The following is a 22,991-nucleotide window of genomic DNA, read 5'->3' on the forward strand; positions in this document are numbered from 1 at the left end:
GTTATGTGAGTATATTTAAGTTTGTCCTATTTTACAGGAGAACAATGGTGGATAAAAGGGGCCTGAAAACAGGCCCCACTGATCATGTTGCTGGTTCGCTGGACAAATTTATCGTAAGAGCAGCCTCCATACTTGAGCACGAAATCGCTATTACTGAGCGTCGCCTGTCTTTGGATCCATCCTTTTCCAAACGCTCGTCACTGGGTTCTATCGCATCTAGTCGCTCTCCTGTTATTCCTCCTGCTATTATGCCCATCCTGGCTACTACTAACGGCGAGCTTCGTCCACCAACCTTATCCACTGTTTCTACTGATGAATTTGCAGTTATGCCTGGAAATGTTCCCGTTGAGGTATCTGGCTTTGCCATTGACTCTGTGGCTCCGGCTCGGGTTACTGGTACCATTCCCAAAAGGAAACGAAACGGGCTATCACCAAAACGCAGAAGGAATAAAATCCAGAAACCTAACCCTGATATTCTGAACTCTTCTTTGACCGTATCTACAGCCACTACCAACCTAATCTGCTCAGAGCACCATTCCCCAGATGTAGCCTCTCCGCCTTTTGATATAGACTTGCTACTTGGGAAAATGTCTACAGTACTAGACATAGCCATGCAGCCGCTCGAGCTTAGATTGGTTGCTATAGAAAAGAGGTTGGTTGCTCTGGAGACAGCAATACTGAAATATGATGAAAACATACAATCTACTATTTCACGTCTACCCCCATGTCGAACCCAGGTTAATACTCCAGAAGATCTAACAACCCCACAAGACTTAACTAATACCCAGTCGACGCAACATCGGGGAGCTGCATGCAATTCTCATCAGAGCCATAGACGGGGGCCTGTTTTACAGAAACCAGCTGTCAACAATATGACTGCTGGCATCCATCAGACAGATATTCCTTGTACAGATCCTCCTGTTGAGATTCCCTACCAACAGGAATTTCCACGGATTGACCTTCCCCCCCGAAAGTGCCCCCTACGTGGTTGTCTTGACTAATGTTCCTAAATTGATTTCTAAGAGACCAGAATCCTTTCAGGAACTTAAAAATAAAGTGATGTTCTGGTTGAATGCTAATAGACCCCTGCCTACGAACGTACGGTCATCCATTTTATTTGTTAGAAGAGTTGGTTGGGTGGGCCATAGACACAAAAATGTGGGTGGTGATTGTATCATTGTTAATTTTCAAGCACATGAGGTGGTTGACCACATTTGTAGCCCCGCCTTTGATAATCCTCCTTCTAACATTAAAACGCTTCCTTTAGGTTATTTCTACCCCCCGTCCACTAAACTCCCTTTCCCATGCCTAAGGCCCCTCGCTCCGTCATATAATTATGCTGACAGGGAGCAATATAATGAGGGAATGTGGGGTAGGCAACCTGTTAATGGAGTTTTGGGGTTTCCTACCCATAATAGGTTTAGCCTGTTGGATGAGGTAGAATGACTAGATACACAAGCTAGTTGTTTACCCTTCCTCACACACACTGTAGATGAGACCGGTGCTAAGGGAGGCTATGTAGACTCACAAGTGCCCACTTCTGTGGCCTCTGTACCTCTGGTAGTTAAATTTACTTCCCCCAATCCTTTAGGTCTTATGGGGGATGTCCTCGCCCAACTTTCGGCTCTGAAGGCTGTCCCTGTGACTCAAACTGCAACTATTGACACCTTAACCACTCAATCTAACCTTACTGAGCGTCTTCCTGATTCTGATCGCCAGCTTCAAGTTCTTAGCTGGAACATTGCAGGCCTAGCTTCTAATACCTGCAATCCAGAGTGGTGTTCCTTTATGGACCCCTTTGGGATTTGCTTATTTCAGGAAACATGGTCAACCGAATCTATTCATAGACTGGGGTACATCACTTACATGCAACCTGCTATAAAAGGCCTCCGGGGGGAGACCTTCGGGGGGTCTGTGTGTTTGGGTGGGTACTCACCTTGGTTTTAATATTAAAAGGGTTGAAACGAATTGTAATGATATAATATGCATTCTTCTGTCCCATAAAAAGACTCCCAAGATTGCACTTATTAATATTTATTCTCGTCCAACTCGTGGTGGTGGTTCATCACCCACCCTTGATTCCTTGTCAACCCTTTTGGAATCACTTCCAGACGACGTCGTGTTGATGATTGGAGGAGACTTCAATTGCCACTTTGAGCCTCTGTCTGGAGTAACCTCGCTTACACTTGAGGAAGACGAGGCTAGATTAATACCATCCATTTGTATGTACCCTGCTAAACAGTGGACCCCTCTGGTACTCCAGCTTACCTCCCTCACGTACGCTTTCTCCATGAGAGCGTGTAATGGTCGCTTTAGTGGAGATATACCAGGTCAACCAACGTACAGGGGTATGGGTCACGAAACTGTGATTGATTATGTTATGGTTAGTCTAGACCTATGGCCCCATGTGCTGGACTTTAAGCTAACTAGGCGAACCGAAAGCGACCATGACCCCCTGATAGCAGTATTAAATTTTCACCTATTGAGCACGGGGTCAGATATGGTTACTCTTCCAGCAGATAATCTAAGAGCTATACAAGGGGGGAAGAGGATTCGCTGGCAAACCATTAAACAGTCAGTCAGACACTGCGATAGCCAGCTTGTACTTAAAAATACTCCCCCCTGCTTGATATGGTGTTTGAATGTGATATTAACAATACTGCAGCTGATGGAACCACGGACCTGGTTAAAATCCATAAGGACCTCGTAGAAGTATTGAGTGGCTCTTTCTACACCACTGGAACAGTTAAAGCAATGAAGTCGGGTAATAAAAATTCCTGGTTTACAAAGGGTTGCAGGTTGGCTAAACAGGATTTACTACAGGCCATTAGGGGGGGCATTCCTACACATATCCGGGACGCCAGGCGGGTCTATAGAAAGTTTATCCAAACTGCCAAGACTGAGTGGGAAGAGGAAAGATGGGCTGCTATGAGATAAGCTCTTGTGGCAAAAGATCTAAGATCATTCTGGAACCTTGTCCACTTTGGGAAACCGGAGGGTATCTCCCCGATTGACCCAAACATCTCTGAAGATGCCTGGGCTTCTCATTTTGAAAATGTATATTCGACTAATACAATCAGGACTGTTGACCCCCCTGCCACTTTACTAGATAGGGATCCCTCCTGGCTCGTCCCTCCCTGGACCCTTTCAGAAGTTGATCTGGCTTTGGATCAGCTTCAAGTAAATAAGGCCCCAGGGTTAGATCGTATTCCCGGGGATCTATATAAGGACGAACCGAAGATCTGGGCCCCCTATCTTCAAATCCTCTTCAATGCCATTTTACAAGGTTCACCGGTACCATCAACCTGGAAGGGTGCGGAAATTATCCCCATCTTTAAAAAGGTATCTCCCCTTGATCCAGGTAACTATAGGCCCATAAGCCTAATAGATGTGAGCCAAAAAATCTATTCCAGGCTTGTCTTGCAACGGCTATTGAATTGGATAGAAGAGGAAGACATACTAACCCCACTACAAGCAGGATTTAGGCCCAAAATGTCAACTATGGACCAATTATTTAGGCTCCAGATGCTTCACTGCAAACATGTTATACTGGATGGGGGGAGTTTATATATGATTTTTGTGGATTTGAAATCCGCTTTTGATATGGTGGATCGTAATCAGTTATGGAACCTACTCTTAGTCATGGGGGCCCCGCCATAGCTATGCTACCAATTGAAGATTCTTCACGATGAGACTTATGCTAGAGTCCGTTATGGAAAACATGGCAATTTGACTGGACCCTTCCCTGTTGAAAAGGGAGTACGACAGGGATGTGTCCTTGCCCCAACCCTGTTCTCTCTCTTTCTTAACGGGCTTATTGCTGATCTACTGGACTCACCTGACATAGATGCACCTAAATTGGCCTCTAGAAAATACCCTGCTCTTATGTTTGCCTACGACACCCTGCTGCTGTCAAAATCCCCAATGGGTATGCAGCGGGTGTTGGATCAGTTTTCCAATTTCTGCAAAAAGAGAAACTTGGTGGTCAATATAGGTAAAACGAAGTATATGGCCTTCAATGTAAAACCCTCTACCTATCCGCATCCTAAAATGGAAGGTATTGCTTTGGATCGGGTTAATACTTTCGAGTATCTAGGTTTGACCCTGAATGATAAAATGGGCTGGTCACCACAAATGCGTAAGGCAAACTTAAAACTTAACCAGGCTGTGGGGGGCATCCTAAAAGTCCATAAGAACTGTCGTACAAAAATCATAAGTGCTCCCTTAGAAATTTACCGTGTGCAATCTCGATCTTCTACATTGTACGGGGCCGAACTGTGGGGTCATTCCCGTGTAAATGATTTGGTCACCACTGAAAATACTTTTATGAGGAAACTCGTATCCCTTCCAACTAACACGCCGCTTATGCCACTGAGGTTGGATCTTAACATCCGCCCCATCTCCGAGGTCGTTGCCACTAGACCGGTGATGTACTGGAAAAGGCTCTGGAGTACACCAGAGCTGGCATGTTACAGAGACGAATTGAAAGTAATCCTGGGTTTACTTGGGGCGATAAGATTCCTTGGCTCCAATATGTCAGGCAGACCTTAGTTCATATTGGTCTTGCGCATCTCTGGGTTAACCCAGAGGTTTCTACTCTAGGTATTTCTAAAAAAAACCTTGCTTTAACCTTTAAAGATTACTTCCTAACGAAAGCTTATAGTTCAGTCAGACTATCCAGTCTGACAGACGCTTTCCTCGATGTTAAATCTCACTACGCCTTTGTTCCCGACCTTGATGTTATCCAACCCATTTTAGCAAAGAAGCTGTATCTACAGTTCAGATATGGAACCCTCCCCCTTTATTCTTTTACTGATCGATGGGTGGGTGGTTCCCAGCATATTTGCCCTGGTTGCTTATCTGAACTAGAAACTACGATTCATGTTGTGCTATTTTGCCCCGCATATGTCGGTATTCGGAAAAAATGGATTATACAATTATGTTTAAATTTGGGTACTAGGAGTTCTCGATTTCTTTAGGATCTTGCGAAGTGACTTAAACTCAGTTGTTGTGGCTGCAGTTTCTAAATTTTTGTTTGCAATGTGGCTAATTCGCAGGAAACTAATAAGTAACAACACCGATTGACCTTTCGGATTAAATAGGGGGCTGTCTACTGATTAACTAATATGACATTTTGTTTTTTATTATGCATTTTTATATTAGCAGGAATATGTATTTTTAAATGAACTGGTTTTTATTGTACTTTTATGATTCAACCAAATCGCAATAAAGTTTTTGGGAATTGGAATAAACACAACTTATCATTAAAAAAAATATTAAAAAAGAGATGCATGTCCGGTAGCGTCCTGCCAAAAAATCCCAAGTTTGAAAAACAACTAAATGAGTTTTGTAAGGACATAGAAGAAAAGGCATAATAACCAATACATTATTGCTTTACCATCAAATTCAAAAACTGAAAATAAAAGAGAAATACTTAAACCTAAAATTCAATTGTAATTGCATTTATATAGCGCCTACTACCCCTGACAAGGCGTCGAAGCGCTTTTCGGAAAGTAACACGCTACTTTGGAACCCAAAAAGGATTAGTGGTGAATCAGTATAAGGAGATATGAAATTAATTTGAACGGTGGACATGTAAGTTTGTTATTTGGATTGAAACAAAAAAACAAAAAGAACCTAACTAATATAATTTTAATAATGCTTAGCTCATTCAAGGGTGTCCTTGTGCGCGCCCCCTCTCCTCCGCGTGTGTGTGTGTGTGGGGGGAGGGGGATTAGTACATTCCACTCACTCAAAAGAGATGGTTTTAAATTAGAAAGGGGAGCATTGATTGGAGCGTTGGCATAGGTCTGTAACAGTCGTTATTGGCCCCGAGTCACCACTCCATTGCATTCAGTGGAGCTCTGACCATTCTAATGTTATTATCTGCATTTGACTTACAAAACATGCCCCTTCCGATCTTTGCAACAGTACTTTCTTGCACAGAACCGCATCACAGCAGCACAGTCCTGCACAGAAACACGGCCCCCTGCTGGTTTAGAAAAATTGCATTTTCTGTTGTCTCTCAAGCACTTTACAGAGCTCTTGCATTCCAAGCCGGCACCACCTACACCGCACAAGAAAAAACTCAATTTATCCAATTTCACGAGCTCGGATCCCACGCCCTTCCTTCTTCTCCCTAGCGCCTGGGGGCTATTGAGTCTGCAGCGAGCGCTGCACGAAAAGGGTGCGTTGCCTCGCGCGCGCCTGTAGTTCAACTGAGTTAATTGCAGGTTCGATGAGGCGGTGGACATGGTTAAAATAAGTAACCCTGCCCAGCCCCCGAGAGTGCGTCAGGATTTCACACTAACTCGTGTACGTTTTTCGAAAAACAACTGACGGGCGCAACTACGGGAAGAGCATTTCTAGACTCAAATGTGGGTCGTTAATTAGAGACGCATTAAAATGTAGCACACGATTTAATAATCAAAACCACATTTAGCCTCGCGGTCCTCCGACCCTAGGGCTCCGGAGCCACCCGCTCTGCGGTTATCAGATCAAACCGGGCACAGGTGAGCAGGACCAATAATGCACGTGCGCTGCTAGGGCTCCCGTGGGTGGGAGGCAGTCTGCACCACTAGCGCCTTGACACCTACTCCAGGTGCTCCAAGAGGTATCCTATCTTGCACAATGGTGCGCCCGCACATTTCCGAAACTCGCAGTGTGCCCAAAAGGTCTGGGGTGTTCCCATTGAGCGTACACGTGGGAGGGGGGCTACCTGCGTGTACACTGGCGGTGCGCAGAGACTGCACGCCTTCCAACACAGACCCACCCCCCTTTCTGGTGGGAAAGAGAGGGGGCGGATAAGGCCTTCAGGGGGAGAGAGGCGCTGCTGCCCCTCCCCCAACGGAGCGTGACCTGGGGCGTGTTTCCTCCTTCACACCCCCCCCCCCCCCCCTCTCCTGTGACCTCTGCTCCTGACCCCGCCCAGCCCTAGTAGGGAGAGAGGAGATGCCACATTTTAAGCACAGAGCTACATGTGTGGAGGAGGGAGGGGGCATAGCGGTGTGTGGGGCGGGGGGCACTGTTGACAGGACGCCACCCTCTTATGAAAGGGCGCGCAGAGCAGGGCCTTTCAGCTTCAGAGAATTAAAAAATGTCCTACCCGAGCCAGCACTGCAGCTAAAGTCGGCTTTTGCTAAGATAGCGCCCTGGGCAGAGAAAGAAATGGCGCCTTCGCTGATGGTAGTGATTTAAATGAGATCTCTTTTGGATGAGCAAGGACTGGACCTAACACAAACCTCTCCAGACCTCCCGCAGCTCACCCAGAGCACTGATAGCCCAGCTGCCTCACACAGATGATGGTCTTGTTGATGTCTGTCAGCAGGGGCCAGAGGCTGAAGGGATGGCAAGGAAGGGAGCTAAAGGGGTGCTAAAAGCATCACCCACCCTATGATAATGAAGGACTAAAACCATTTTAAAATCAATCAATCAATCAATCAAGGCATTTATAGAGCGCACTACTTACCCGGAGGGTCTCAAGGAGCTCGAACAGCCAGGTCTTCAGCTTCTTCCTGAAGGAGAGGTGGTCTTGGGTCAGGCGCAGGTCGGTCGGGAGGGAGTTCCAGGTCTTGGCGGCCAGGTAGGAGAAGGACCTTCCGCCTGTTGTCGCTCTTCGGATGCGGGGGACGGCAGCGAGGGCGTGGCTGGCTGATCGGAGGTGGCGTTTGGGAGCGTTGAAGTTGATTCGGTTGTTGAGGTAGCTCGGGCCTTGGTCGTGAAGGGCTTTGTGTGCGTGGGTGAGGAGACGGAAGGTGATTCTTTTGTTGACTGGGAGCCAATGCAGGTCTCTCAGGTGTCCGGAGATGTGGCTGTTTCGTGGCATGTCGAGGATGAGTCTGGCTGTGGCGTTCTGGATCCGCTGGAGTCTCTTCTGGAGCTTGGCGGTGGTACCGGCGTAGAGGGCGTTGCCGTAGTCTAGTCGGCTGGTGACGAGGGCCTGGGTGACGGTCTTCCTGGTCTCGGTGGGGATCCACCAGAAGATCTTCCGTAGCATGCGTAGGATGTTGAAGCACGCCGAGGAGACGGCGTTGACTTGCCTGGTCATGGAGAGGGAGGAGTCCAGGATGAAGCCCAGGTTGCGTGCGTGGTCTGTCGGTTTGGGTGCGGTGCCCAGGGCGGGGGGCCACCAGGAGTCGTCCCAGGCGGAGGGCGAGGGGCCCAGGAGGAGGACCTCCGTCTTGTCTGAGTTCAGTTTCAGGCGGCTGGTCGTCATCCACTCGGCTACATCTTTCATCCCTTCGTGCAGATTGGCTCTGGCGGCGGCGGGGTCGTTGGTCAGGGAGAGGATCAGCTGGGTGTCGTCGGCGTAGGAGATTATGTTGAGGTTGTGTTGGCGTGCAATGGCCGCGAGGGGGCTCATGTAGACGTTGAAGAGGGTGGGGCTCAGCGAGGATCCTTGAGGGACGCCGCAGATGACTTTGGTGGCCTCTGACTTGTACGGTGGTAGGCAGACTCTCTGTGTCCTTCCGTCGAGGAAGGAGATGATCCATTCCAATGCCTTCTCCTGGATTCCGACGTTGCTGAGGCGCTGTACTAGGGTGCGGTGGCAGACCGTGTCGAATGCCGCGGAGAGGTCTAGGAGGATGAGGGCCGCTGTGTCTCCGTTGTCCATCAGGGCTCTGATGTCGTCGGTGGCAGCGATGAGGGCGGTCTCGGTGCTGTGGTTGGCTCGGAAGCCAGACTGTGAGGGGTCGAGGGATCCATTTGTCTCGAGGAAGGCGGCCAGCTGCTTGTTGACGGTCTTCTCGGTGACTTTGGCTGGAAACGGGAGGAGCGAGATGGGGCGGTAATTCTTGAGTTCGGTGGGGTCCGCTGTGGGTTTCTTGAGTAGAGCGCTGAGTTCGGCGTGCTTCCAGCTCTCAGGGAAGGTGGCGGTGTCGAAGGAGGTGTTGATAATGTCCCGCAGGTGGGGTGCGATGACAGCGTCTGCCTTGTTGAAGACGTGGTGAGGGCAGGGGTCGGTCGGAGATCCGGAGTGGACGGAATTCATCATGCGGACGGTGTCTTCGGTGCTGATTGGAGTCCAGGCGCGGAGGGTGGTGGTGGGCGGCGTTGCTGTGGTCGTGGCGTGCGTCGGATGAATGCTGAAGCTGTTGTGTATGTGTGCGATCTTGTTGTGGAAGTAGGAGGCGAGGGAGTTGCAGAGGTCTTGCGATGGGGTGATGTCGTTGTTTCCTGCGCTGGGGTTGGAGAGCTCTTTCACGATGTTGAAGAGTTCTTTGCAGTTGTGTGCGTTGTTGTCCAGCCGGTCCTTGAATGCAGTTTTCTTGGCGGCGCGGATCAGTTGGTGGTGCTTCCGGGTGGCGAGCTTGAGGGTGGTCGTGTTGTCCGGTGTTGGTTCCCTTCTCCAGACTTTCTCGAGGGCTCGGCAGTTCTTCTTGGAGCTCTTGAGTTCGTCGGTGAACCATGGGGCCTTCTTGCTGCCGGGTCTGCTGGGCGGGTTCCTCAGAGGGGCGAGTTCGTCCGCGCAGTTGCTGATCCACTTTGTGAGGTTTTCGGCGGCCTGGCTGGGGTTCGCTGAGCTGGCAGGAGGGTGCTGGCTCAGGGAGGCGGCGAGCTGGTCGGCTGTGATCTTGTTCCAGCTTCTACGGGCAACCTGTTGCTGGTGGTGGTGGATCGTCGTTCTTTTGAAGGTGAAGTGGACACAGCTGTGGTCCGTCCAGTGAAGTTCTGTGGCGTGGCTGAAGGCGATGTCTGTGCTGGATGAGAAGACGGCGTCGAGTGTGTGTCCGGCGAGGTGGGTGGGGGTGGACACCAGCTGCTTGAGTCCAAGGTTGGCGAGGTTGTCGAGCAGGGTGCTGGTGTTGCGGTCGTTGTTGTTCTCCAGGTGGAAGTTGAGGTCCCCCAGGAGGATGTAGTCAGCGGAGGGGAGGGCATGCGGGCTGACGAAGTCCGCATTGTCCTCGCTGAATTGGGTGCGTGGTCCCGGGGGTCGGTAGATCAGGGTGCCTCTGAGGGTGGTCTTCGGGTCGGTGTGGATCTGGAAGTGCAGGTGTTCGGCGGTGGTTAGGGAGTTGTCGGTGCTGGTCGTGATACGGATGGTGTTCCTGTGGATGATGGCGATGCCTCCTCCCATCTGGTTGGCGGTGCGGTCCCTCCGGGTGATCTTGTAGCCATCAGGGATGGCGATGGCGATGTCGGGCGCTGAAGAGGCGTTCATTCAGGTCTCCGTGAGGAAGGCAACGTCCGGGGCTGTGGTGTCTAGGAGGTTCCAGAGTTCGATGGCGTGTCTGTGGACGGAGCGGGTGTTGAGGAGGATGCACATGAGGTGGTTGCTGCTGGTGTTCGGCTTGCCAGGTGCTGGTGGCGGGCAGGTCCGGATGCAGGTGAACTTGCAGGCGTGACAGCTGAAGGGTCCGTGGGAGCGACGTGGGGTGGCTCGGTAGCATCCTGGGAATCGGCCGGTGTTGAGTGCGATGAGGGTGGCGGCGGTGTACGTCAGGCGAGTCGGCCGGGGTCCTCGTGGGCCAGGGGTCCTGGCGCTGGGCGCGGTCCGGTCGCGGACGGGCGCAGACGGGCTTACCTTTGGCGCGCCTTCGGCGCACAATCGGCGCGCCCGCTGCGCGTGACCGCTGCGCGTGATCGCTGCGCGTTCGCACGGTCGCCATATATGGCGAAGTGCGCGGGGGGCGGAGCAGCTGGGAGGCGGGAGCGGGGAGGGTACAGAAGGAAAAAAGGGGCGGGGTTAGCAGCGGTGGCGGGAAGCGGGGAGCGGGGAGGGAAGACGGAGGGCAGCTACACGGACAGCAAACAGCAAAACAGGCAATACAGGCAATACAGAAGTCAAAAATAAACAATTTACAACAATTCTAACAACGATGACACCAGGGTGAGAAGCGGCGAGCACGGACCACGCCGCTCGAAGGAGGGGGCGTGGTCACGCGGCGGCAGCCGGGCAGCGAGGCAGTTAGGCAGGGAGGCACACGCAGCAGCTGGTGGCCGTGCGGCGCGGGGGTGTCCTAGAACTAGGTCACACTCACCTGCGTCGCACGGTCGCCATATATGGCCAAGTGCGCGGGGGGGCGGAGCAGCTGGGAGGCGGGAGCGGGGAGGGTACAGAAGGAAAAAAGGGGCGGGGTTAGCGGCGGTGGCGGGGAGCGGGGAGGGAAGACGGAGGGCAGCTACACGGACAGCAAACAGCAAACAGCAAAACAGGCAATACAGGCAATACAGAAGTCAAAAATAAACAATTTACAACAATTCTAACAACGATGACACCAGGGTGAGAAGCGGCGAGCACGGACCACGCCGCTCGAAGGAGGGGGCGTGGTCACGCGGCGGCAGCCGGGCAGCGAGGCAGTTAGGCAGGGAGGCACACGCAGCAGCTGGTGGCCGTGCGGCGCGGGGGTGTCCTAGAACTAGGTCACACTCACCTGCGTTGCACGGTCGCCATATATGGCCAAGTGCGCGGGGGGCGGAGCAGCTGGGAGGCGGGAGTGGGGAGGGTACAGAAGGAAAAAAGGGGCGGGGTTAGCGGCGGTGGCGGGAAGCGGGGAGCGGGGAGGGAAGACGGAGGGCAGCTACACGGACAGCAAACAGCAGACAGCAAAACAGGCAATACAGACAATACAGAAGTCAAAAATAAACAATTTACAACAATTCTAACAACGATGACACCAGGGTGAGAAGCGGCGAGCACGGACCACGCCGCTCGAAGGAGGGGGCGTGGTCACGCGGCGGCAGCCGGGCAGAGAGGCAGTTAGGCAGGGAGGCACACGCAGCAGCTGGTGGCCGTGCGGCGCGGGGGTGTCCTAGAACTAGCAAATCAGACAGAAAGGCAGGGACAAGGATGGAGCAAGATGAGACGGGCGCTGCTGTTGACCTATCCTTAATGCACATAGCGCCGGGCGCAATCAGAATACTGCCCAGCTCGCCCATGCCAAAGCCCGACGCGATTTGTAGGTCTCAGCGATAAAACACCAACTACAAACTAAGTCACAAGACCTCTGCAACAAACTCAGCACCTTCTCCCACCACAAAATCAAGGACATTTACGACAACTTCGACGAAGACAACCAACTCACTGAACCCTCACCAGCCACACGATACCCTGAAGCCAACGATTGACAACTGGACAGCCCTCACCACCGAAGAGATACAGAAGTCAATCCACTCCGGGGCCCCCACGGAGCCCTGCCCCCACCACATCTTCAACAGAGCCGCCGACACCATCGCACCCAGAGGAAGAGGTGTGCGCCGCGGCCAGGGAGACTGATTCTGGAATCTGGGGATCACGGTTCGAACCCCGGCGGCAGATTAGCCCAGCACTATGTGACTCTGGGCAATAGCTTGCTTAATCTTCCCGACGGCCCCCAGCGCCTAGAGACCCTTACGGGTGATTGTTCGCGCTTTACAAATGTGGATTATTATATGCTCCGCCACACCATCAACCGCTCCCTGGCGAACGCCTCCTTCCCGACGACTGGAAACAAGCTGAGATCAACCCCTTCCTGAAGAAGCCCTCGGCGGACCCCACCGACCTCAAAAACTACAGACCCATCTCCCTGCTCCCGTTCCCAGCTAAAGTAATCAAGAAAGCCATCATCAGCCAACACGCCACCTTCATTAAAGAGCACAACATCCTCGACTCCTCCCAATCCGGCTTCAGAAAAAAACACAGCACAGAAACCGCCCTCCTCGCCGCAACATACGATATCCGCCCCCTACTGGACAGAGGAGAAACAGTAGCCCTCATCCTCCTCGACCTCTTAGTGGCCTTCGACACAGTCTCCCACCTCACACTAACACGCAGACTCCACGACGCAGGGATCTGGGACAAGGCCCTCAACTAGATCTACTCCTTCCTCTCCGGCAGAATGCAGCGGGTCAGACTCCCTCCTTTCCTCTCGGACCCTACACAAACCACCTGCGGGGTCCTCCCTCTCTCAGCCCCACGCTCTTCAATGTCTACATGGCTCCGCTCGCCCTCATCATCATTACCCACAGACTCAACATTGTGTCATACGCAGACGACACCCAACTCATCCTCTTCCTATCCAACGAACCCAACACAGCCAAACACAACTTTCAAGAAGGCATGGAAGCTGTCGCCAAATGGATGAAAAGCAGCTGCCTACAACTCAATAACGACAAAACGGAAGTACTCATCATGGGCCCAAACCCCGATGCCTGGAACGACACCTGGTGGCCCCCGCCCTCGGAAGCCCACCCACCCCCACGGACCACGCACGCAACCTTGGAATTATCCTGGACTATAAGCTTAAAATGGACCACCAGATCAACTCAGTCGCATCCTCCTGCTTCAACACCCTCCGCCTCCTATGTAAGACCTTCAAATGGATCCCCCTCGAGCACAGAAAGACCATCACTCACTCCCTCGTCACCAGCAGACTTGACTATGGCAACGCACTCTATGCCAGAATAAACAAAAACCTCACCGCAATCTACAAAACATCCAGAACGCCGCCGCAAGACTGGTCCTTAACCTGCTAAGACACTGCCATATCTCCCAGCACCTGCGCACACTCCACTGGCTCCCCATCGAGTCTAGAATCACCTTCAAGGTTCTCACCCACGCACACAAGGCCCTCCACAACATCGGATCATCATATCTGAACAGCCGACTCAAATTCCACGCACCCCAAAAGACCCTACGATCATCCCAGCTCTTCTACGCCATGGTCCCCCGCACCAGAAAGACCAGATCGGGTGGCCGCTCTTTCTCCTTCCTCGCGGCCAGAGCCTGGAACGCCCTATCGCCCCACCTCAGACAGACAACATCAGTCCCGAGAAACCTCAAAACTTGGCTCTTCGACAGACCCCCCTCCTTGATGGACTGGAACCTGCAACCCCCACCCCCGCAGCGCCTTGAGACCCTTACGGGTGAGTAGTCGCGCTTAACAAACACATGGTTGATTGATTGACGCCTGAGAGTTCATGGCAACGTGAATGCCCAGTGGACCCACTCCGCATTTTATCATGTAAGGTAGGGAAAATAAGTTTCATTGAACTGGGTAACAGTGACCTGCGTTTTCAGTGCCTTCCCAAAGCCAGGACTGTCTGCAGTCCACCGTCATACTTCCAGAGTGGCTACCGTCAGACACGGACACTGCCCTTTGGATAAGACTTGTCACACTCTGTGTAATTGGGAGTTCTGCTGTCAGCACCTAGACACTGCCATAATATACCCCCAGCCTACATCAAGAGCAGATTCATTGCCTAAACACAGCCGTGGGCTGCCCCTAGTATGTAACATTGAGGCCAGCTTCATCGCCTAGACACGGGCATGGGCTAACCCTAGTCTGTAATACTGAGGTAAGGTTCAGCACTTAGACACAGCCCTAGACGACCACCTGTTTGTAACATTGAGATTAGTTTCAGTGCCTAGACACAGTCTCGTATTGGTCTAGTGTGTCGTGTACCCCTCTGGAGATGTGACCTTCAGACTGGGCACAGCCCTTCAGATGCCTTGATTGCTCATCTTTGCTTCTGCTGGCTATAGCGCCTCGCGCGCCGTGCTCTTCCCAAGACCAACCTGCGATCCGTCTACTGTTTGGTGACTTTGAGGAGGGCGGCTTGCTAGCCTTCTTCCAGGGAGTGAAGGACTACTTCCCTGGCGTCACCTAGAGTGGTTTTAGCTCTGAAGTTTGGTCTGAACCTATTGTGATCGTGTAGAACAGCACGCTGGTCCAGGTGTTTCTGATAATAGTCTTTTGCTTCGCTTTCCAAAGTTTTGACGGGCTGAGGTAGGCTTGAGTTGTCTGCTAGCTGTGCCAGATGTCAGACTCTGCTACCCGGTGTTAGGTCTCGCCTAGGCAGCGCATGCACTGTCTCTTAGAGACATGCTCTATCTACTCTGAGGGCTTACAGCCCTTCCATAGTTTTTGATTTGCTTGTTCACGTGTCCTTTCCAAAAGCTTGCTTGTATGTGGGTAATCTGTATCTTTTGTCCCTCCTTTTGGTGTCTTGCTCCCTCCCACGGAGCAGTGACCTACTACTTGCATCTTCTCATGTTTCCCTATTTCTGTTTGTGTATGGGCACTCTTTTTTTTCATTGCTTTCAGCCCAGTCTGAGACTGGCACGTCTTTTTGGAATTTTCCTCTTTGCGCTATAGTTGTTTGTGTTTTGACACTCCAGTGCCGTTTCCTTTTTTCCCCAGCCTCCGACTTGTGCACTTGTGTTTAGCCCTTGTCTTTGGAATTTTAGGTTTGCGCTTACCTTGTCGTGTTCCTAAAAGTAAAACATAAACAAACGCAGCCTTGAGGCCTCATCGGCGAGTGTTGCTCAAACAGGCATGGTGTTAGAGCTGATATAGGGAACAGTAACTAGGCCATGTGATCAAGGATTCAGTGAAAGCATCACGTGAACTGCTCAGCATTTAACAAAACAGAGCAGATTAAATATGTACTTTTTAGATCTGAGTAAGCATGCAGAAACCAGTTTGTCTGGCGCACGGTGGGCGGAGAACGCCTCTATCTGGCGGCATGGCTTTTAGTCTTTCTTTCCTTTCTACTGCACTCGGAGGCGACTCTTTGGACCGAACCGATTTCTGTGTTCTACATTTATATTATATTCTTCGTTTCTATGTATTGTGTGCTGTTTTTTCCAAACCCTTCTATATACCTGCCATCCAGCTGACGGTGCCCAGGCAAGGGGAGGCAGGCATCTGGTATCTTGCAGAAAATGGTGCTTTCTTCCGCTTTCCAAATGGATATAGGTAGACCAGCCACATCTGTGGAGTCCTCAGTTCAGGTTTGTGTAGCTTGAACCATCTGTACAACAGCTGCCATCTAATGCATATTGTTATTTGACACATCAGGTCAGTACAATTAATTGTACAGGCTATTGCACACATACTTCAAGTACAATGCAAACGGTGTCCCCTGGGACTTGTGCTGATCGTTTCACAAGAGATGTTTACATATTTGACATTTTCAATAATGTAAGTTAGACCTACCCCACACAAAAGGTATACACATATATTTCTTGTATTCACAGGAATATTAAGTGATTTGCACAGAATCGCAGGTTGTTGAGCCAATGCCAGGCTCAAACCTGGTTCCACCGTGCCATAGCCAGCAGCTCTGGTTGTTACGCCACATTCTCTCCCCAAAACACTTTAACATTGCATCAAACCATCCTGTGACCATGCAGCATTTTCAGTGATGTAATAATGTTAGATTCATAACAAGCCAGAATGGCAAACTGCCGGTTAAATAAAGCAATTGAATCGGAAAAAACTTGAATGATAGAAATGTCATACCAGTCAGTGCTTCACCCCAAGCTAACTTTGCAAGATTATTTGTAACCAATTTCCAATCACAAAGCTAATCTGTTCCTGTTGTTTTACGGCTATCATGCAACAGATGGCAACACTTTCTCATGTAAATCTTTGCATCAATAATTTTCCACACTAAATTGATTTTTTTAAACAAAGGTAGAAAGAGGACACCATATTGTTGTCATGGAGCGAGGGGGCAGACAGAGGGAGAAAGATGGAAACATTGTTTAGTTTACTACCATATACTACCCATAAGGTAATTTCCATCTTGCAATAACTTCCTTTTTAGGTCTCGCCTGACCCAGCGCATGCGCTGGTCTGGCGAGACTTTTTGAGAGGGCTCCAAAAAGTGCTACCAGGCCAGCCTAGAGCTACAGTGCATGTGCGCGGGCGCCCGCGCCGTGCTTTTCCGCGATTACTTTTACTTTCCCGGCCACACGGCCGCTTTGATGTTTGATCGCGATGGCGATCACTTTCGCGCCCGCTTGGCATAGCCAATAGGTCTCGCTTTTGGGACCTTATAAGTGTTTAGCCATGCAACTGTTGCATGGCTAAACACTTATAAGGTCCCAAAGGCAAGACCTATTGGCTATGCCAATGCTTGTTTATAATGTGTAAGTAACATCTCTTGCTCGTTTTAGGTGGAGAAAGACCCCTGGTTTTCCCGGCTTCAAGGGCTCTGTCCAAATCTAGACTGAGGTCTATGCAATTGAATTTAACTTTATTGCAAAGACAAGTGATAACCATGTAGCTAGAGTAAAAAAGTAGACAATCACTTTATCAAACTGGCATATGTTACATTTGTAATTTTATTTTTTTTGTTTCGCCAATCAAGCATAATAATTCGATGCTTCCTGTACAAAATGTGGCAACATTCTTCACTGTCCTAAAGCTTACAAAATTAAGTATGGCAGGCTAAAAAAATGGACGACTTCCATCAGTTCGCGACAGCAGGTCCAAAGAAACATGACCGCATTATGGTTATGAAACTTCACTACCCCTGTTACACTAACTATACACCTACACTACTGTAGAAAAAGGCAAAAAACGCAAACACCACTACCTCTCTCAACGGCGAGACCTATTAGCTTTATTAATGCTTGTTGTTCTAGCTTGGAGTGATGGCTGCTGTCTCAGTGGGCTTATATTGGGGCGTTGGCGAGGTCATGGGTGTTGACAACTAGCTCTGACCAGATTTTCCTATCGACTTGCAGGAAACCGATTCATTTATTCATGAGATGGTGGTAATTAGGGCTCTCGTTTGGTCAAGATGGGTTTATTTTTTCTGATTTTAAATTTGTAATCTAGAAGATTGTGACAGATTGTTTTAAATGGATTGTTCTTTAAAGCTATTGGAAACGTCTCTTGTTTCAATCCATTATACGTTAAATAGAAAATAATTATTCCCCAATTGTGTATCAGAGCGCTGTGAAGCCGCCGTCAAGCGTCACATTAATACTATATAAAACCCCCTAAGCGGAAAAGACGGGGTAAGCTGACCACCTCTAGCGCTCGTGGCACCCCATCGACGCACCAGGCACTAGGAGGGCACATACTGTAGAATGGCTGCTTGCGTCAGTACAGTGTCTGGCTGCCTCTAACACACATTTCTCATTTGTCGCAGGTCTGGCTGCGGACGTCTGATTGGATCCATGTGCCTGAGCCCTGGGGTCGTGCTTGAAACTGCCATGCTGTGAGCCCTGGGGTCGTGTGGTGAGTGCCTCTCCTGTATTTCTGAACATGGATCAGGGCCGGAATGGGAACCTAAAACAGCTCAGGCAAATGTTATCAGACCAGCCAACACACAGTGCATAGCGAGCGAGCCTGGCCACTAAAAGGGGTCTTGGATGGGGGGGATCGCCTTCTAGAAAATTTGAGAAAAAATAACAAACATGGTGCATTCTATAACACATTTTCCATTAATATATATATATATATATATATATATATATATATATATATATATATATATATATATATATATAGAGAGAGAGAGAGAGAGACAGAGAGAGAGAGAGAGACAGACTATGGAGAGATGAGAGACACTCTTGGAGGGTGATGGTATCATTGAAGAGCCTTAATAAAGATTGTTGTATCCTGGTGCACTATTAGGTCATCATGTACTATGCTTTAATATATATATATATATATATATATATATATATATATATATATATATATATATATATATATATATATTCACTTAAAAAACCATAGGTTTCACACATGTTATAGTTAGCTGGACATTTCACTCGTAAAAAACCAATGAAATTCCCCCGTTATAGTTACTGCAGGCAACTATAACTCACGCGACCGCAATCCTCTGCTGATGACGTCAGATATTACATCACTGTATTTAGACACCTATTTACCCATGTCTTCTTCCATTAATCTTTAGCTATACAAAGATTACAAATATTTATTTTTCAGAAAGACACATATGTCATCAGTGATGTAATATCTGACGTCATCAGCAGAGGATTGCGGTCGCGTGAGTTATAGTTGCCTGCAGTAACTATAACGGGGGAATTTATTGGTTTTTTACGAGTGAAATGTCCAGCTAACTATAACATGTGTGAAACCTATGGTTTTTTAAGTGAATTTGCAAGGTTTTTTAAATGCTAATTCGTAACTATAACGTGTGTGAAACCTATGGTTTTTTTCAGTGAATTTGTACGGTTTTCTAAATGCTAAGTTATGTTTTTTTTTTTTTCTTTTCAGGTTTTACACCGTTCGCTCACCGTGCGCGCACAGTGCGCGCTCTGTGGGCACTCGGTGCGCTTCGCGCACCGAGCGCCCACGGTTCGCAGTGCGCGCAGGGTGCGCGCACCTCGCGATTTAAAAAAAAAATGAAATTTGTTTTTTTTTTCCCTTGGGGGTCCTTCTGTGACCCCCTGACCAAGGCTAGGAGGTCAGGAACTGTCCACTCTGCCCCCTTTTCACGTTCTCCACCTTTGTTTTTCACCCCCTCAGACTGCGAGAGACAAATGGCGGCCGACACTTCCTGGTTTCGACCGATTCGAATGTTTACCGATTTCTAACAACCAATCAGAATTACGCTCGCGCACGGCAGGGTGCGCGCACAGGGCTTGCCCAGTGCGCGCACCCTGCGCGCGTATAGATATTGATATGCTTTTAAATGCTATTTTCTCAGGAAATACTGAACAGATTTACACCAGACCTGCAAAAGGCACTTCCTTGACCTTATGGCTACCTCTCTGCCAAATTCCACGTAATTCACGTAATAACTATCTACTGGCGGTCGCCAGTAGATAGTTATAGTTACAACCTAGTTTCCATAGGAAATCTCAAAATTCTATTTTGAATAACTTTGGCGCCGGTTGACGAATCCTCACGAAATTATCAAAACTAATGGGGCGCTCCGTTCAGCTCCTACCCTGAAAGTCTCGGGGTGATTCGTCAAGCGGGCGCCGAGAAAAAGGGGGGGTCCCAAAACGCGTTTTCCCCATGCATTTTTCCATAGGGCCTTTAGACGCAGCTACAGCCCGAACGGCTGAACAGAATTACGTGGAATTTGGCAGAGAGGTAGCCATAAGGTCAAGGAAGTGCCTTTTGCAGGTCTGGTGTAAATCCGTTCAGTAGTTCCTGTGAAAATCAAAAGTAAAATCATATACATATCTGGGCGGAGCCTAACCACACATCTCATTGTGAGATCTGATTGTCTGTCAGCACTTCATCCAAGAAGTGTTGGCAGCCATCTTGGGACCAATATACATGATAACACCTCATTAAAAAGCATTGCAGTTAATAGAAGGTTTTAAGACTTTAGTTACATTATAAATCATTTGTTGATGGTACCATACTCATTTTAGGAACTGTGGTATGTTCTAAGGTGATTTTACCATGTGAAAAAGCCTTCTGCTGGGATATGATGAATCATGTTTGAGAGAAAACTATTTTCACATGCTTTTCCCACAGAGGTTTGGAAGGTGATCTATAAGCTAAACTGAGAGCATATTTTCTGTAAATTCACATTATCTTTCTCAGTCATGTGAGAATGAAGTCTGACATTCTCAGTAAAACATGTACATCCAACAAGGGCAGAGACTGTCAGTTGATTCCTTTGTGTTCTACTGCAGCTTCCCAGAGTGTTCCAAAGAACAACTAGAGCGCTAACAGTCTTACTTATGACAAAGGTATGGCACACCTGAAGCCATCTTGATTGGAATAAAGTGGTAACATGTAAAACATTTAATTTAAAAAAGGAACAAAATGAGAGGGTTCATTTTGCATAGAATGTATGATTAGTGCTGCAGAAAGAAAAATTAGGGCACATTTTGAGTGACTTCACAAATCCTCTTCTATTTCATTAAAGAATTCTGACATGCAGACTGAAACATGCACTTTCAATACCAGCAGCAGACTTCCCTGGTGAGCAGTAGCTTTACTACAGTGATCTAATGAGCGACTAGAGTGCTAACATTCTGAATTTATGGCAAATGTGTGACACACCTGAATGCCTTCTTCATTGAATCAAAGTAAAAAACTGACAGTATGCCTACTGAGGAGACTGCAGTAAATGAGGAAATTAGGAATCTTCATAACAAGGTTCCCAAGATGGCCACCAGAGACAAAAGAGCCCAAATGTAGCACAAATATCACCGAGATGTAGCCCAAGTATAGCCCAATGACAGAAATCCCAGAGTGTTTTAAAGAACAACTAGAGTGCTAACAGTCTTACTTATGACAAAGGTATGGCACACCTGAAGCCATATTGATTGGAATAAAGTGGTAACATTTAAAACATTTAATTTGCAAAGGAACAAAATGAGGGGGTTCATTTTGCCATAGAAATTATGATTAGTAATGCAGAAAGAAAACTTAGGGCACATTTTGACTTCTCAAATCCTCTTCTATTTCATTAAAAAGTTCTGACATGCAGACTGAAACATGCACTTTGAATACCAGCAGCAGACTTCCATGGTGAGCAGTAGCTTTGCTACAGTGATCTAATGAGGAACTAGAGTACTACCATTCAGAATTTATGGCAAATGTGTCACATCTGAATGCCTTCTTGATGGAACCAAAGTAAACAAGCATTGAAAATGCAATAGGTCTCGCCCTCGTTTAAGTTAAAGCAATTCTGTTTATAATTAGGTGGCTTTTTAGCTTTGCTTTTATTAGTGTTTTTCAAAATGTCATATACATACCATGCATATGTATGCATATATGTATATGTATATGTTTGCATGAATTTATATTTATATAGATATGCAGATTATATGTTTATATATGTGTGTATATATATATATATATATATATATATATATATATATACACATACACATACATATATAAATGCATATATATGCATATATATGTGTGCATGTACAGAGAGGTAGAGAGGTAGAGGTGTATAGGTAGAGGTAGAGGTGTATAGGTAGAGGTGTAGAGGTAGAGGTGTAGAGGTAGAGGTGTAGAGGTAGAGGTGTAGAGGTAGAGGTGTAGAGGTAGAGGTGTAGAGGTAGAGAGGTATAGAGTAGTAGAGAGAGAGGTAGAGAGTAGAGAGTGAGTAATAGAGAGTAGAGAGCGAGTAATAGAGAGTAGAGAGTGAGTAGTAGAGAGTAGTAGTGAGTAGTAGAGAAAGTATCGTAGAGTGAGTAGTAGAGAGTAGTAGAGTGAGTATTAGAGAGTGAGTAGTAGAGAGTAGTAGAGAGTGAGTAGTAGAGTGAGTAGTAAAGAGAGAGTAGTAGAGAGTGAGTAGTAGAGAGTGAGTAGTAGAGAGTGTAGTAGAGAGTGAGTAGTAGAGAGTAGTAGCGAGTGAGTAGTAGAGAGTGGTAGAGAGTGAGTAGTAGAGTAGTAGAGAGTGAGTGGTAGAGAGTAGTAGAAAGTAGTAGAGTGAGTAGTAGAGAGTGAATAGTAGAGAGTGGGTAGTAGAGAGTAGTAGAGTGAGTAGTAGAGAGTAGTAGCGAGTGAGTAGTAGAGAGTGAGTAGTAGAGAGTGAGTAGTAGAGAGTGAGTAGTAGAGAGTAGTACAGTAGTAGAGAGTGAGTAGTAGAGAGTAGTAGAGAGTCAGTAGTAGAGTAGTAGAGTAGTAGAGTAGTAGAGAGTAGTCAGTCAGTGTCAGTCAATGTCAGTCAATGTCAGTTAGTCAGTGTCAGTCAGTCTGTCAGTGTCAGTCTGTCAGTGTCAGTCTGTCAGTGTCAGTCAATCAGTGTCAGTCAGTCAGTGTCAGTCAATCAGTGTCAGTCAGTCAGTGTCAGTCAATCAGTGTCAGTCAGTGTCAATCAGTGTCAGTCAGTCAGTGTCAGTCAGACAGTGTCAGCTAGAGCAGCTCTGCTGACCTGGTTCTCTGGCTCTAAAGCAGCTCTGCTGACCTGGTTCTCTCTCTCTGAAGCAGCTCTGCTGACCTGGTTTCTCTGGCTCTACAGCAGGTCTGCTGATCTGGTTCTCTGGCTCTAGAGCAGCTCTGCTGACCTAGTTCTTATGCTACAGAGCAGCTCTGCTGATCTAGTTCTCTGGCTCTACAACAGCTCTGCAGACCTGGTTCTCTGGCTCTAAAGCAGCTTCGTTGACCCAGTTCTATGGCTCTGAAGCAGTTCTGCTGACATGGTTCTCTGGCTCTATAGAAGCTCTTCTGACCTGGTTCTCTCCCTCTAAAGCAGCTCTACTGACCTGGTTTCCCTGGCTCTGCAGCAGCTCTGCTGACCTGGTTCTCTGGCTCTAGAGCAGCTCTGTTGACCTGGTTCTTAGGCTCTAGAGAAGCTCTACTGACCTGGTTCTCTGG

The 22,991-nt window shown here is 48.4% G+C and overlaps 1 protein-coding gene across 5 annotated transcripts in view; it reads left to right on the top strand.

Moving 5' to 3' along the window:
• LOC146806248 (uncharacterized) overlaps window positions 1-22,991 on the top strand; it is a 377,938-nt gene that overhangs the window by 132,756 nt on the left and 222,191 nt on the right. For all 5 annotated transcript variants that reach the window (XM_085623498.1, XM_085623504.1, XM_085623500.1 and 2 more), the window contains exon 2: window positions 17,869-17,957. The gene's annotated coding sequence lies outside the window, so the exon portion shown is untranslated. The remainder of the gene's footprint in view (window positions 1-17,868; window positions 17,958-22,991) is intronic.

This window comes from Triturus cristatus, chromosome 8 (genome assembly GCF_964204655.1).
Source record: "Triturus cristatus chromosome 8, aTriCri1.1, whole genome shotgun sequence".
In the NCBI taxonomy this organism is placed as follows: domain Eukaryota; kingdom Metazoa; phylum Chordata; class Amphibia; order Caudata; family Salamandridae; genus Triturus; species Triturus cristatus.